Source organism: Pseudorca crassidens, chromosome 6, assembly GCF_039906515.1.
Source record: "Pseudorca crassidens isolate mPseCra1 chromosome 6, mPseCra1.hap1, whole genome shotgun sequence".
In the NCBI taxonomy this organism is placed as follows: Eukaryota; Metazoa; Chordata; class Mammalia; order Artiodactyla; family Delphinidae; genus Pseudorca; species Pseudorca crassidens.
The window spans coordinates 2,288,155-2,301,951 of NC_090301.1; the positions used below are offsets into that span (position 1 = coordinate 2,288,155).

General features: G+C 49.8%; 1 long non-coding RNA gene across 1 annotated transcript; it reads left to right on the forward strand.

Annotated features, from left to right (window-relative positions):
* Positions 1-104: 104 nt before the first annotated feature.
* On the forward strand, positions 105-8,738 carry LOC137226025 (uncharacterized). The gene is made up of 3 exons (XR_010944118.1): positions 105-1,454; positions 2,397-5,655; positions 7,857-8,738. It is a non-coding gene; the product is annotated as an uncharacterized lncRNA (long non-coding RNA).
* The last annotated feature ends 5,059 nt before the right edge of the window (positions 8,739-13,797 follow it).

Consider the following 13,797-nt stretch of genomic DNA (forward strand, 5'->3'; position numbering starts at 1 on the left):
GCGTAGTCATCACGCTAGAAACCCCCCACGTTCTGGCACCTGGAGGCTAGAGCATGGCTCGGGGTCAGCAGGGGGCGCAAGTCTCGCTTGGCAGTTGACGGGGACCTCCTCTGTCCCGGATCCGATGTGGCCACAAACGTGGGCCGCACCCACATGCACGGATGGACACACTGGAGCCGAGTCCAAGGAGAGGCCTGTGCCCAGGTCCTCCCGGGCCCGGGTTCCGTGAGAACCGTTTTATTGAGATGGATGGTATGCAGTGGGTTGAGAAATTGCTGTGGTTGGGAAAACAATGAAAAAAAACCTCCCAGAACAAAATACTGAAGAGGAAAGTGCTAGACCAACAGAGGAGGCAAACTGAGCACGTGGGAAATTACAAACTAATTTTCAAAAAGCGGAGAGGAGGGAAGCTCGAGCTGTCTGTGTGCCAGTGCCGGGGGATTTGGCCGGATGGTGGCTCTGACTGCATTTCAAGTGTAAGATACACTTTGATTAATTTCTCTAGACTTCACCAGAGTTACACCAGCAACTCCCAGAACACTAATTACAGAGAAGAGGCGGGCAGTGACTCATGCTGGAAGGAACCCAACTGACGAAACCTTCCCAGCCCTCGGAAAGCATCCGCGGTCCTCATGCGATGGGAACCGCCTTGATCAGGCAGCTTTGGCGTGAGGTCAAGGAGATAATGGAGACAGAGCTCTGATTAATGCGTGTGTGTGTGCACATGTGAGTGCACACGTGCACAGGCTCTGGGTGTGTGTTCTCAAGAAGAGCTGGCAGGGACATCTGGCAGGCACTCTTCCTGGAGGGGGTCACCCTGCGGGAGACTGATGAACCAGACGGGCGCTCTGGGGTTTCGATTCCCAGGAAAACAGCAGAAGCTGGTCCTGAGGACACCACTGGGCGACCCAACCCACCACCACCACGGGCTGGACGTCGCCTCTCCCAGCTGGACCCAACCACGCAAGGCCGTGTTGGCTGACCGAGCTTTGCCTTGGAAGCTTGAATGGTGGAGAAGAGAGCCATTCATCCTCCAGATGCTGTGGGGATGGGACCAGGCAGAACCGTCCGCCTCCTGCCTCAGACCTGGAGGGTGTGACAGCTGAGGAGGACACCCAAACGTACGTTTCCTCTCCAAGTGACGAGGCGCCTCAGGCCCTGCCCTGATGGGACGCTGTGGCCGCAGAGCTGGCGGCCACCCAGTTGTGCCTCTGAGGAACGACGGCTTGGGCCTCCTCTGCCGGTCAGGGCTGGAGGACGGCCCCCTCCGTGGCTCTCAGTTCCAGGCTGGGAGCAAGCTCGCCTGCCTGCAGACGTCCTGGTGCACGGGCCCTCAGGGTCCTCCTGTGGGTGACAGAGATGTATTACACTCAAACGAGGTCCTGTGTCTTCACCCTTGATCCCTGGGTCACGGTGTGAGTACAGATAAGAACCAGCGTGCTCTTCGGGCACAGGTAACATCCACGTGCAAACCCGTGAAGGGCTGCATGTGGTTGAAGCTTTCACAGCTTCGGGTGTGTGTGTGTGTGTGTGTGTGTGCATGTGCGTGTGTGTGTGTTAAAAACCGAGACGGGAAAACATGGGAGTCAAGAGCAAGGGCTCTGACTCTCGCTTCTGCCCATCCTAGAACCCTGGCTAGTAATTAACCCGTGTGGGTTCAGCTCTTCAACCCGTGGGCAAGGACAGTGTGTACGGGCCCACAGGAGCCTGTACAGCAGACGGATGGGAAGAAGGCGCAGCCCACGGCAAGCACTCAGCCGTCACGCTGGGGAGCATCTCAGGCTGGCTGGAGTCAGATGCGCCGGTCTGTGCTGTGGACTGCGGAGGGCCGCAAGCTTCACGCCGCAGTGGGCGTGAGAATCCACAGGGGCGCGTGATCCAAACGCAAAAAACTTCACAAGTTTGCAACCAAACAGCCAACACAGGAACGATAATTTTTAAAATCATAATTAAAAAGGAGAAGAGGGCAATGTAGGGGCAGGAGAGTAAAAGGTACAAACTATTAGGTATAAAATAAGGTACAAGGATATATTGTACAGCATGGGGAATATAGCCAATATTTTATAGTAACTATAAATGGAGCATAACCTTTAGAAATTATTAATCACTATATTGTACATCTGTAACATATAATATTGTACAGCAACTACATTTCAATTTAAAAAATAATACTCATCTATATCAAAACCTAAAAAAAAATACTAACAGTCACAAAGGCATCTTAAATTCTTCATACCTCAAGAAATTGTGATGGGTAACCTTACACGTCAGCTTCACTGGGCTAGGGGATGCGCAGATAGCTGGTAAGACATTATTTCTGGGTGTGTCTGGGAGGGTGTTTCCCAAACAGATGTGAGCATCTGAAGGACTGAGGACCGATCATCCTCCCAATGCAGGTGGGCGTCATCCAATCCCTTGAGACTTGAGGAGAACAAACAGGCGGAGGAAGAGTGAAGCTGCTCTTTGCTTGAGCTGAGACACCCGTCTTCTCTTGCCCTCGGGCATCAGCTGCCCCAGCTGCCCGGTCTTCCACTTGGACTGAATTATACCACCGGCTTTCCTGGTTCCCCAGCCTGCAGACAGCAGACTGTGGGATTTCTCACTCTCCATGATCATGTGAGCTAATTCCTATAACAGATCCCCTCTTATATATCTGTATCTGTATCCGTATCTATATACCTATATCTACAACTATGTGCTGTTGGTACTGTTTTTTCTGGAGAATTCTGACTAATCCAGAAATACTATGGTAAATATTGGACTTTGCCTTAAAAAGGGGAGGGCAGCTCGATGGGAAGTGAGAAGGGCTGACACCTGGGAACCACGGGGACGAGTACACAGGTGGAGAATGAACCTCTAAGTGGGCATTGAGCCTTGGGGGGGACCTGGGGGTGAAAGGGTGTGACCAGCATGGCTGTGCTACTCCAGGACTCGCCGTGTTCACCTGTGTGTGTGCCCTTTTCATTCAGCCGTGACTGGTTGGTGCACTCGTTGTCTGGTGCTGGGAGAAATTAGACAGGAACCGATGGGCAACACACAGGCGCAGGGAGGCTCTCCCGAGAGTGGTTGAGCCCTCCGCCTTGGATTGGCCGTCTGGCTGGCACGCTGGACCATTGGATGTCATTGAGCAAGTCCTGTAGGCTGCGCCCCGTGCTAGGGCCTGGAGAACCAGCAGGGAACAAATCAGACAACGACCAGACCCTCATGCGGCTTAAGCTGCAATTAATGAACACAGACCAATAAGGCAGAAGAGCAGAGGCAGGCTCTGCCCCTTGTCCTCTTGTGCCTCGTGAAGGAGCGTTGCTTATGGCACCAACAAGCACAGATGCCTAGATGGCGCTTCCAACGCGGAAGGAAAACAGTTTGGAGCCTTTTAAAATCATGAGTTCTTTCATCTCTCACATGAAAAGGGGCGACACCCAAAGCAGGGCAGTGACGAGCTGAAGGTCACGCCGTTCCTAAAGGTGCAGCTGTGATCACACACACGTCCCCAAGCTCCCCCATGTCAGTCACTGCTTCTTCCAATGTCACAACGTGCGGAGGTGCCTTCTTCACAGTGGAGAGCACCCGCTTCATTAAGTTGCATTTTGAATGTATTTTTGTTTATTTCTAATTAAAATCTTTATTTTGAGACAATTGTTGATTCCCATGCAGTTGTAAGAAATGATAGAGACCCTATGTAACGGTAACATGTTGCAAAACTTTAGTACAATATCACAAAGCCAGGAAGCTGACGTAGATACAGTCGCAATACAGACCATTTCATCATTCCGTCATTCCACATGCCATCACCAGGAGGACCATCCTGTTGTTCCTTTATGGTTACGCCCACTTCCCTTCTGCCTCCCCTTCTTAATCCTTTGCAGCTACTATTCTGTTTTCCATTTCCATAATTTTGTCATTTCAGGAATGTCATATAAATAGAATTATACAGCAAGTCATCTTTTGGAATTGGCTATTTTCACTCACCATAATTTTCTGGCGCTCCATCCAGGCTGTTGTGTGTATCAGTAGTTCATTCCTATTTCTTGCTGAGTGGGGTTCCATGGTATGGGTGGACCACAGCGTCACTACTCACCTGTTGAAGAAAATCCAGTTTGTTGCCAGTTTGGGGCTATTGCAAATTAATCTGCTACAAACATTCATGTACGGTTTTTGTGTGAGTGTAAGTTTTCATTTTCTGGGATAAATGCCCGGGAATAAAATTGCTGGGTCGTATAGTAGTTGCATGTTTAATGTTTAGAGAAACTTCCAAAGTACTTTTCCAGAGCAGCTGCGTCATTTTACATTTTCACCAGCCATGAATAAATAAGTCAATTTCCCCACATCCTCATCAGCATTTGGTGTTGTCACTAATTCTTATTTTAGATAACCTGATAGGTGTATAGTTGTACCTTGTGTTGGTGTTAATACACATTTCTCTGGTAGCTAATGCGGTTGAACGTTTTTCATGCGCTTATTTGTGTTCTGTGTGTTCTCCTTGGTGAGATGTCTGTCCACATCTTACGCTCATTTTCTAATTGAACTGTCTGATTTTCTTTCTTACTGCTGAGATTTGAAAGTTCTTTACACATTCTAGATATTAGTCCTTTGTCAGGTATATGGTTTGTAAATATTTTCTCCTAGTCTGTTATTTGTTTTTTTCATTCTCTTAACACAGTCTTTCCCAGCAAAAGTTATTAAATTTTGAAGAAGTCCAGCTTATTGATTTTTCCTTTTATACGTTGTGTTTTGGGTATCAGTTCTAAAAACTTTTTAGCCAAGCCTAAGATATGAAGATTTTCTCTTCTTTTTTTTCTGAAAAGTTTACAGTTTTAGGTTTTATATTTAAGTCCACGATCCGTTTTGAGTTAATATTTTATAAAGAAGAATACTTAAGTTGAGGTTCATTTTTTGCCTTTTAATGTCCAACTGCTGCATTTGTTAAAAACCCTATCTTTCCTCCATTGAATTGCTTTTGCTCCTTTATCAGAAATCAGATGGGCATATTTGCACGGGTCTATTTCTGTGTTCTCTGTTGACCTATATGTCTGTCCCTTTGCCAATACCACACAGTCTTGATTACTGTAGCTCTACAGTAAGTCTTGAAATTCAGTTGACTGATTCCTTCTACTTTATTCTTCTACAAATTATTTTAGCTATTGGTTACTTTGCTTTCCATAAAGATTTTTAGAATAATTTTGTGTCTAGCGAAAACTCTTGCTGGGGTTTTTTATGGGAGTTGCTTTCAACCTGTATATCAATTTGGGGAGAATGGGGATCTCTACTATGTTGAGTCTTACAACGCATGAACCTGTAATGTCTTCAATCACAGATCATCTGTGATTTCTCTTACCAACATTGTGTAGTTTTCAGCACATAAGTCCTGTACATGTTTTGTTAGATTTATACTTAAGAATTTTCATTTTTTTGGAGCAATTGTAAATGGTATTTTTTTTTTATTTATTTATTTTTATTTTTTGTGGTACGCAGGCCTCTCACTGTTGTGGCCTCTCCCGTTGCGGAGCACAGGCTCCGGACGCGCAGGCTCAGCGGCCATGGCTCACGGGCCCAGCCGCTCCGCGACACGTGGGATCTTCCCGGACCGGGGCACGAACCCGTGTCCCCTGCATTGGCAGGTGGACTCTCAACCACTGCGCCACCAGGGAAGCTCAGGTATTGTATTTTTAATTTTATATCCAGCCTTGCATGCCCAGAATAGATCCTACTTGGTCATAGTGTATATTTATTTTTATGTATTGGTGAACTTTATTTGCCAGTATTTGGTTAAGGATTTCTGCATCTATATTTAAGAGAGCTATTGGTCTAGAGCTTTCTATTTTTTGTAATATCTTTGTCCAGTTTTGGTATCAGGGTAAAATCCTAACTTCATAAAGTAGATTGGGAACTCTTCCTCCTCTTCTGTTTTCTGGAAGAGATTGTGTAAAATTGGTGTTAATTCTCTTTAAACATTTAGTAAAAGTTTTTGGTGAAACCATCTAGGCCGGAGAGTACTTTTTCTTTTCTTTTTTTTTTTTTAGTTTTAAAATTGTTAATTCAATTTCCTTAATACTTATAAGTTATTCAAATAATCTATGTCATAATAGGTGAGTTGTGGTATTTTTTTTCTGAGGAATTGGTCCATTTCATCTAACCTGACAAATGTTTGCAGTATTTGCTTACTATCCTTTCAATGCCTAAAGCGTCTGTAATGACATCCTTTGTTTCACTATTGGTCTTTTTTGTCTTTTCTCTTTTTTTCTTTGTCAGTATTTCTAGAGGTTTGCCAATTTTATTGATTATTTCAGAATACCACACCTTTGTTTATGAGTTTCTCTATGCTATGTTTTCAGTGCCATTGATTTCTGTTCTTATCTTCATTAATTTCTTCTTTCTGTTTGTTCTGAATTCTTTTATTTTTATTTTTTATTTTTTTATTTTTTGTGGTACGCGGGCCTCTCACTGTTGTGGCCTCTCCCGTTGCGGAGCACAGGCTCTGGACGTGCAGGCTCAGCGGCCATGGCTCACGGGCCCAGCCGCTCCGCGGCATGTGGGATCTTCCCGGACCGGGGCACGAACCCATGTCCCCTCCATCGGCAGGCGGACTCTCAACCACTGCGCCACCAGGGAAGCCCTCTTTTATTGTTTTTATGGGTTTTTCAGGTGGGAGCTCACATGCTGACTTGAGGCTTTTCCTCTTTCTTAATGTAAAGCACTTAGTGCTATAAATATTCCTCTGAGCACTGCTTGAGCTTTACGTCGGCATGGTGGGGGAGCCTGTTTGTTCTCTCTGTTTTTCATTTCTCTGTTATCTTTTTCCTGTCTTCCTGTGGGTTACTTGAACATTTTTTCAAAATTCCATTTTCATTATGTTCTGGCCACAAAGTAATGTAAATTTAAGGTGCAAATGCATGTCAGGATTGGCTTGTGTTTACAACTTCTCACAGGTGTGTTTTCCTCTCTACTCAGCCCCAACGCACCTTTCCTTAAAGTACCCTGAATGTGGTCTGGGGAAAGCAGTGGTCCCTTTGGGAGTCTCAGATTGATGTGAGGAGGGTCTTTTATTCAGCTTGCCATGTTGAGAGGTCTCTGCGTCACGTAAACTGTCAAAGCTGCAGCCCAGGTCTGTCCGAGTCTTCAGACACCCTCGGGCTACTTGCAGCGGCCCTGTCCTGTGTGTCTCTCTGGAACCCATTTTTCTCTACATTTTAGCCTGTTGATTTCTCACCGTCTTGTTGGCTCTTCATTGCTTTTAAGACAATTTTAAAAGATTTTTTTCCAACCTATTTGTTTTCAGCAGGAATTTGGTTTGAGTAACCTAGTTTGTCACATTCCTGGAAGTAGAAGATTCTAAGTACTTTTTAAAGGACCTTCTGGATGGAGTGGGTTTGGTTGCCAGTAAAAGGGATTCATTTATGTCTCCTCAAGAAAAGGGGTGTCTTTGCTTGGCTTCCCCTTCAGAGCAGAGTCTGAGACAAGGCTTCTGCACAAGTGGCTTATTCTGTAAAGTTTCCAGGGAACGAGGGACGGGGGTACTGGGACAATGAAACAGGGGAGGAGGGAACGCTGATCCAGGGGTGCCTCGCTGAGCTGTCTGCACTGCAGACAACAGGGCTCCACCCTGCTGTGGACTCTCTGAGCATTACTGTCCCCCTGAGACGTGGGAGGGGAATATTTCTCTCCCAGCTCCTGCCCTACGGGTAAAGAGTCACCCCAGGGTGTGTGAGCTCCCGTGCACTAGCACTTGAGAGAATGCACCAGAACAGACCAGAGATCCATGACTAGTGGCCGGGAGCCCCAGGGCAGCAGCTGAGTAGTACTTGATGCCCTTGGTGAAGCGGTCAGGACACAGCCCCACACAGCTCATTCCTCCGTAGGGACTGGGAAAGAGGCAGGTCAGGAGGACGTGACAGAGGCCCTAAGAGGTGTCTGCACAACGCCGTGGACCACGGAACGTGTGGTCTGGAAGTTGAGGACGTCGAGGATAGGGTGGCCCTCTCTCCTCCTGCACCTGGGACAGCGCGGTCATCTGCGCTTCTCTCCACGGCCCCTCCGCCTGCCGGCTCTCTCTCCTCCCTCGTAGATTCTCCCCCTTTCTCTCTCCAGCTTGTTTGGGGGCCAATGGCACCGTACTTCCATCCCTGCTGTGCCTCCAGACGCACAGGCTTGTGGTCTCGGCTCCACCATCAGTGAGACCAGTCTCTCTGTTTCCCAATTCCCAGGAGGACTCTGCTGGCCCAGTCATCTTTTTGACCCAGGCCACTCATGCCACGTGCCCTTGGCCGCCTGGCAGTCAGCTGCTGCTGGGCCCAGCATCCACCCTGTTCCCAACGGCGGAGGCAGGGGGACAGGAGTGGGGACCATGGGTGACTGTGCAGGGAGATGGCTGTTCACCCAGAAGAGTTGTGGGCAGGAAGACACCAGCAGCACAAAGGACCTACAAGTGAAGCAGGGAGCTTTCATTTTGTTTTTTATGACTTCTTACAACTCCCCAAAAGGACAATGGGAGGAACTGGGTCTGCAGGGTCAGCAGATCATCCGACGAACAGAATGTGCAACTTTTTCCAACTTGACTAGCTTTGCTTTTTTTTTTTTTTTAATCTGTGAATTGTTGGGTCAATTCCCAACATCATAAAGAGCCAGATTTTGTTAATCTTGGCATCTAAATGATGTGTTTTCAAAATCTGAACTAAAATAAAGCAGTAACAACACGAAAGAAGTAACATCCTGTTTTATGGAGAGTCTGTTAAAATAAAAATAATGAGAAAAAACATTCTGTGTGCAGAGTCAATATTTAACCCCCTGTTGCTGGGAGGTGGAGTGTTTTCATCTGACGTGCGTGTGAGAGGACGTGAGTCTCAGGACGGACACGTCACCTCCCCGAGGCCTCAGCACTGCTCACGGGGCTCACCTGGTCTGGAAGCAGCAGGAATGTCACCACGGATCAAGAAGAGCTCGAGCACAGGTTTCGGGGACCTGGACCCCAAGAGGATGTTTATCTTTAGCGTGTCGGGCTGAGATGAGAGTTGCCCACCTGTCAGTCCGTGAGCCCTGGTTGCATGACCCTGATCCTGGACATTTTAGATCAGGAGCCCGGAGGCTGGACTCTGCTCTCGACACTCATCTTCCATCTTCCCAAGTTTCTTCCAATCTCTGGGCATTGAGAAGGTGCGGCATCAACACAGCCCCCCAAAATGAGAACACATGTCTGCGTTGCCCTTCCCAGGGGACTTGCTCATGTGTTGTCACATTTATGTCCCCAAGAGCCCTGCAGGTTACATCTGGTTTCCAGGACCCTTGCCTCACAGATGGGGAATCGGGGAAAATGGGTTATTTGCTGTGGTTGTTTGTTGTGTTGTGTTTTGTCAAATCAGAGAACTGTCTCTTGGGTCTTTCTTCTTCTAACGGTAGGAACGGGAAAGCACATAGGCCTTTCCTGGCCTGGACAGGTGTGAAGGTGACCCTCACACTCACCTGGATTCCCAGATCGTCACACCTGGCAGCAGTTCTATTTTCCCAGTGTCGCTATAAAGGTTACTATTTGGATGTGGGTTATTATGATGTCAATATGTCAAAAAGTTTTCTTTCCTCCCTCATAAAATTCTGCAAGTGTGACAATTGTTAGCAAACGATGATCTAATTCCTATTTTGGTGGAAGCTTGGAGCGCACTGTCTGTTAGGACTTTTTGCATCGTAAACCGACAGGGAGCTCAGCTCAAATGGCTGTAAACAACAAGGACCGTGTACTGGTCACCTCAGGGGAGAGGACATGGGTTCAGGGACCTTCAGGAGAGGTTTGATCCAGCACTCAGGCACACTGCTCCCCCTTCATAGCTAGTGGCTCTGCAGAGGGACCTGTCCCTGCAGCCCGACTCTGCCCTGAAGAAGATGAGTTGTCCCCAGCAAGAGTCCTGAGGTCCACTGAGCCCCCATCCAGTCTTTTCCTGGATCCGGAGGTATCTTCCTCAAGCCCCCAGGTTCCCCAGGTGATGGGGCCCTGCAGGGACCATGCCCCGGAAGGCACCTGTGTGGGGACCACTTGCTGAAGGGCTCCCCTTAGGACCCCAAGGCGCAGAACCCCGTGGAGTGGGGTGGCTCCGGGGAGAAGCCCATCCAGCACTGCTCTGAGAGCTGCCGTGAGCACGTGCTCAGATCACCAGCCACTCAGAGCCAGGTGAGATGGGCAGTCACGTCGCTACCTTCCCTACGTTCACTCCTGGGGCCCGAGATGAGGCACTGGCCCCGCCACCCTGAGGACCTGACCCTCCCCAGGCACAGCACAGTTTCTGGAGTCATCCTTCTGTGGTTCTTTGACCTTGCACTTAGCCGAGGCTCCTCCAGGAAAGCCCAGGAGCATCAGACGTGCCTCTTACAAAGCGCCTTCTTCCAACGCCTCTCCTTTTCTTCACTCATGTAGACGTTTGACTAAGCTGAGCGTCTCTCGGCCTCTGCCCGCCCCCGCTACCCACGAGTGACTTTTCTCCATCTGCTGGGCGAGGAAGAAGGGAATGTTGGGGCAGGGGTGTCTCTGCTGGCCCTTCCTCTCCCCGGCTGAAACTTTACTCTCAGCTGGTTTTCCGAGGACCTGGCCCACTGTCTTAGCTAAGCTTCTGCTAACAGCGCGATCACTGTTTTGAAACAGAAACTGAAGAATGTTTGGGAGTTGGGGTCTGTGCAGAGAAAACACTCTCCTTGACTTTCTCTACTGAATGGCATGTGTGAAGGGAGACCCAGGCTCCCTCCTGCTTCATCCCTGCCCCCTAAAATCAATCACCTGGTTAAAAAACAAACCCAAGAAACAAACAAAACTCTCAGCCTGTGTTACCAGAGAGTGGTGTCATGTGTCTCTTCATTCCAGGGCCCTGCTGGTGATCTACTGATTATGAGTCGAGTCACGAGATGCTTTCACACAGGCTACCTTACTTATTGTCAAAACCCCACGAGAGAGGTAGCATTGGGGTTTTATCCCCATTTTACAGCTGAGGAAACTGGGACCCCTAAGTAAGTTTCTGACAGTGACTCTGCCCTGTGTGTCCGGGAACACGGTATGATACATGCCGCAAACAGCAGCTTCGGAACAACCAAGAAGAGACAGAAATCACCAGGAACAACAGAACCGAAACCACCCCTGTTTCTTTGGGTGGACTGTTCACTGCTTGGTGTGCAGAGACAGGCTCTCCGAGGCTCAAAGGGGGACCTTATTCAGGGCGGAGAGGGTCGGGCCCTCCCGGGGGAGGTTTGTCTCACTTGCCCTCCTTGGTCCTCTCTGACCAGCACCGGGTGAACTTGAGTCTCAACCCTGGAGCATGATGGCTAAGACATCCTGATGCTCTCTGGCCCCTGGACAGCCATGCCCTGGCCTTGGCCGGCTGCGCCCTGATGGGAGCACAGAGGTCTCCCCCATTCCTGGGTCAGCACATCCACCCGCCCGACAGCAGCCGCCTCCCAGGAGTGGCTGCTCAGAGCTCTGTTCACCTCTCACTCAACCTGCAGCCTTTCCAGCAGGTTACGTGGGCTGCACGGCGATGCTGGGAAAAGACCCAAACACCTGGGTGAAGCGTGCACACTGAGGCCAACAGCAGAATGGCAGAAAGTGAGTGCAGCCAGGCAAAGCTCCAGGTCCTTGGAGCCCAGCAGGGAGCTCCGGACTGGTCCCTGTCCACCATGGGGGACACTGTCGCCCAGGCCACGCATGCCAAGTGTCGCTCTGGGTGGAGCCTGCCCCTTGTGCGCGAAGGCCGGGCCGTGGGCGGTGGAGAGTCCGGAAGGTGCGTTTGGAGTGACCTGTGAGGGAGGGGCCAGGTGCCGGGCCACCCCATTCGTCAGGAGCACCTGCTGACATTTTCTCCTTACACGTTTGTGGGTGCTGCAGCCCAAGCCCACCTTGCACCCCATTCTGAGCCTCTCTTTCCATGACTGTTGTCTGGAGGCCTCTCGGCCTAGAACATTTTAGTTAGAAGAGCTGGACCACAGCACGGGAAGCAAGACGCAGCCAACCTCCAGCCTAGAGAGAAGGCTGTGATGCTAGCAGCTCAGCCCCCTTCCAGCAAAACTTAGGTGTCAAGAGTTTCTGGAGCTGCTGCTGGAGAAGAAGAGTCATCACCCACGAGCACAGTTCACACTCATGGAAAAGCGAGAGTTACCATCCAAGGGCACACGTTTTACAGCAAAACCTGTAACAGTGGAGATTTCAGTCCTTCAACTCTCCACCTCCGCCTTCTTCCTGATACGGTCTCTTGGGATTTTGGCAGGTTAATCTCGACATGCCCTTTGATTTTGTTATTGCCCGAGGAGATAGACCCAGTTTGCCACATTCCAACGGGAAACATTTTCACGTGTAAAAATACCCGAAGATGGTTTCCCGTCTGACGGTAGCAGGCCCACGGTTCAAGCTGGCCGCTTCCCTTCCACCCCGTGGGCGTGCGGGGCTTTGGGGAACACTGAGTCTCTATGGCCCTGCAATCGCGCCTTCTCCGCCCTTAAATCAAACCTTGATTCTGAAGCCCTGAGTTTCATAAATTTAAATTGACCAGAGGAACCAGGAGATCACTTAGAAAGGCCAGAAGTCTTCCCAGCAGCTCTGAGCTCAGCAGGGGAGGATCGGATTACTCATTCCACTGGCCGCCCCAAGAAAGGAACCCCCAAACTGCGGTCAGGTCCTACTTCACCACAGCTTGAGTGGGGGGTGGGGGTCGGGTGATGGGGTCTGCCCCCCAGAAGTGCACTTTAAGTAGGAGCTCAGCCTGTGAAGCACGTGTGCCTGTATTTGGATGGGTTTTGCTCCAAGCTGGACACTTTACTTCAAAGGGAGAGGTGACCACAGAGCTCTCGAGGCTGGACACCTCTGAAGTGGAGTGGAAACTCACCGAGGGAGGGAGGGTATCTCTTTCGGGCCTTAAATCTTCGAGCGGCCAAGCGCCCTGGTTTCTCAGCGTCACCTAGTCTCTGTGGAGGATGGCTGTCTGCAGGCGGACGTGCTCAAAGTGAGGGCACAAGGCGTTCTCCCCCTCTCCCACAGGCGGGGAGGGGCTGAGGGACACTTCTTCTCCGTGTCCACACGTAATTTCCCTCTCCGGTCAGTGCCACCAAGCAGACCAGGTAGCAACACTTCTGTCCAAGTAGCTAGTCATCATCCCCGACATCATCAGACCCCTTTGTCTTCCTCAGCTGTACCCCTACTTCCCTCCTTGCAACCCGAGAAGCCGGGACCAGGGCTGCGATTGGTTGGAACCTGCCACTGTGCCGTCCATGCGTTTGCAGTTTGGGAAGGAATGCCAACCCTGTGAGTTCCTTCCATTTCTGCCTTCATTTCTCTCTATTTTATTCTCAAAGTAGACACACGGGCAGGAAACTTACAGCCTTGTCCAGGACTGCGATGACAAAGCCTACACAATAAACACGTCGTGTCTCTCAGGGCCTGAGGCTGGAAGCTGAGACCAAGGTATTGGCAGGGCTGTTCCTTCTGAGGCCATGAGGGAGAATCTGTCTCTGCCTCCCTCCCTGGCTCGTAGACGGCCATCTCCTCCCTGTGTCCTCACGTGGTTGCCCCTCTGCCCATGCCCTAATCTTCTCTTCTGATAAGGACACCAGTTACGTGGGACGCAGCCCACCCTAATGACCTTAGTGTAACTTGATGACCTCTGTAAAGACCTTAACTTCAAATAAGGTCACATTCAAAGGAGGTTAGGACTCCAACATATGAACTGGGGGACACAACTGGACCTATAACAAACTGAACGGCTGTCACAGGTCACTGGTTCACGGCACAGTTTATAGAAGGAGAAACCGAGCTGGAGAGAGGGGAAGTGGGCAGCCCCT